A 3446-nucleotide genomic window follows, 5' to 3' on the forward strand; every position below is an offset into this window, starting at 1 on the left:
CTGAAACCCGTAATTCCGGAACCAGAATTCCGATCGATCCAAAATTCAATAGCAGCCGATGGGAAGGTTGCACCTTTCATTTGAGACTAAGTTTGGGCAAATCGGTCCAGCCATCTCTGAGAAAAATGAGTGACATTATTTGACACATACGCACATACATACACACACACATACACACACATACACACACATACACACACATACATACACAATACACACACACATACAGACTTTTTCCGATCTCGACGAACTGAGTCGAATGGGATATGACACTCGGCCCGGAGGGCCGGGATTAGGTTGACGTTTTTCAGAGTGATTGCATAACCTTTCTATATGAGAAAGGCAAAAATGTGCAAAATCCAAAAAAGTGAATCTTCGTCAAATTTTTTTCGTGTTTGCATCAAATCACGACGTTTTATGCACCTTGAATACATTTAGCATCAAAAATAAAAATTCTATTTTTAATTTTTCCTATAGTTTTTATGAGAAATTTCTGTGTGGCCGCACTCTGAAACCCGTAATTCCGGAACCAGAATTCCGATCGATCAAAAAATTCCATAGCAGCCGATGGGAAGGTTGCACCTTTCATTTGAGACTAAGTTTGGGCAAATCGGTCCAGCCATCTCTGAGAAAAATGAGTGACATTATTTGACACATACGCACATACATACACACACACACATACACACACATACACACACACATACACACACAACTCCGCTAGCGAATGACGGATCTCAATAGTAGCACGTCTGTAATAACATACGTACATGGAACTATTGAGAACCAGAGCTACAGGTCCAAAGCCCTGGTAAAGGAGGATGGTTGTGATGATCCGGGCCGAGATCACCACGTAAAGCAAGGTAGGGCATAACCACAATTCCAAGGCGTGAAGCGACCCGTGCCGAGGGATGAGTGATCGAGGGGGTGAAAAAGATGCTCGATCGTTAACGGAGCCTGTGGGGTACCTGGGCAACCCCCACAGTAAGCGTCCCTTACCACGCTAATGCGGAGCTCTGGCGTGGCGGACATATATTTCTCGCGTAACTCGTGGGACTATACATGGAGATAAATAAAAATAAAAACAAACAGACGGAGGTGCGAAACCCCTTCGCAAGAGGTGGTTTGGCGAGGTCTCCCCCCCGTGGGGAGTGTAGTGGAGCGATGAGTGCTGCATCCGAAAGCACCAGTGACCCCCCAGCGGCGGTAGGCAATAACCCTACCAATGCATCGGAGGGGCCAATATCTGCGATGCGCAAAGTAGCGAAGCAACTCGATTCTATAATCGACTTCGCTAGCGGAAAGCAGAATATAGCCAAGGAGTTGAAGTTGAGCCTCCTGGAGCTCCGGAAAGCTGTTCGTGTCGGAACAGCAGGCATATGTTGAGAGGGTGGAATGTCGGGAGAGGCCCGACAGAGAAACCCAGACAGTGGCCTCCAATAGGGAGGAAAGAGAGAAGGTCGATAGAGGTTCACAGACAGTGGCCTTTACCTTCTACGGAGCAGCCACGTCGATCGGAGCGGCGACTGAGTTCCCCTCGAAGGGAAAAGGAAAGGGCAATCGCAAGACGGCATCGAATGCGAAGCGCCCTAGGAAGTCGCCAGGCGAGGGTGCCAAAACCGACACCACTCGGCGTGCAACCGTCAAGGTCAAACGCCGCCTGGGTGAGGTAAGCGAGGGCGAGAGTGACCTCGCTGTGGAGAGCGATGGTACCAGCAACCCGGCACGACCGGGGCAGGGGGGCTCAAACTCCTGGACGCTGGTCACCAAGAAAAAGCCGGCACCGAAACCGGAGGTACCGCGGCCTGCGAGGAAGGCCAAGGACAGAGACGAAGCCTTGTGGTTAAAAACCGACAAGGACAAATACGCCGATGTCCTTAAATCGATGAAGGCGGCCGAAAGCCTCTCGGCCCTTGGGCAGGATGTGCGTAGCGTAAGACGCACCAATACGGGAGAGATGCTCCTGGTGCTGAAGCGAGGCGCACAATCAAGTGCAGTATATAAGGCCTTGGCCCAAGAGGTCCTTGGTGAGGGCGCCCAAATCAGGTCGCTAGGTGCGGAAACAACTCTCCAGTGCAAGCACTTGGACGAGTTCACGACCGCAGAAGACGTCGTCGCAGCCGTCAAGGAGCACTGCGGCATCACAATCGAGCGGGCCTCTGTGCGATTGAGAGACGGACCCTCTGGCACCCAAGTAGCCTACCGCAGGCTACTGAATGCGGATGCCAAAAAGGTAACCGAGAAAGGGAAGCTGAAGATCGGCTGGTCGGTATGCCCTATTAGTATACTCCAGCCGCCTTCAGTGGATAGGTGCTATCGGTGCCTTGAATCCGGCCACAAAGCATACGAATGCAAAGGCATAGATAGGTGCAAGCTATGTCGTCGCTGCGGCGAGGAGGGGCATAAAGAGCGGGGGTGCACTAAGGCATATAAGTGCCTTATCTGCACCGCTAAGAAGCAAGCCCATAAACATGCTATGGGCGGACCTTCGTGTCCCTTCGGCGAGTTAAATAAGAAGAAGCCGTGAGAGTCACACAGCTAAATCTTAACCATTGTGCAGCAGCCCAACAGCTGCTGTGGCAGTCGGTCTCGGAGTCGAGGACAGATGTCGCCCTCTTATCAGACCCGTACAGCATCCCTGCCGGCAACGGCAATTGGGTGTCGGACGGGTCTGGAATGGTGGCAATCTGTACAACGGGAAGGTTCCCGGTTCAAGAGGTAATACACCCCTCCGCCGAGGGTGTGGCGATTGCCAAGATTAATGGTGTGTTCTATTGCAGCTGCTACGCCCCACCAAGGTGGCCAATAGAACAGTTCTACCAGATGATCGACAGGCTCTCGTCGGACCTCGTGGGCCGGAAACCGGTAGTAATAGCGGGAGACTTTAACGCTTGGGCAGTGGAGTGGGGCAGCCGCTGTACAAATAGCAGGGGTCAAGCGCTAATGGAAGCGTTTGCGAAACTCGATACTGTGCTAGCTAATGATGGCTCCGCTAGTACATTCCGTAGAAACGGAGTGGAGGCGTGGATTGATTTGACCTTTGCCAGCCCGAGTCTGGCTCCAGGCATGGAATGGAGGGTAGACGAAGGCTACACCCATAGCGATCATTTAGCAATCCGCTTTAGGATCAACTATGGTGTGCAGCATCAGAGGGCGGGAGATCCCTGTCAGGTACACGGGTGGAAGTCCAATCACTTCGACAGCGAAGCTTTCACCGCGGCCCTGGGACTGGAGGCCAACACCGACAGTCTAAGCGGGGATGCGCTGGTAGCCGTTCTATCACGCGCGTGCGACGCCACTATGTCGAGTAAAACCCTGCCAAGAAACGGCAGATACCCGGTATACTGGTGGAGTGCCGAGATGGCAGCTCTACGATCAGCCTGCCTCAGAGCTAGACGTAGGATGCAAAGAGCTCGCACCGAGGATGCAAGAGAGAACCGCCGTGA

Source organism: Topomyia yanbarensis, chromosome 2, assembly GCF_030247195.1.
Source record: "Topomyia yanbarensis strain Yona2022 chromosome 2, ASM3024719v1, whole genome shotgun sequence".
Taxonomy (NCBI): domain Eukaryota; kingdom Metazoa; phylum Arthropoda; class Insecta; order Diptera; family Culicidae; genus Topomyia; species Topomyia yanbarensis.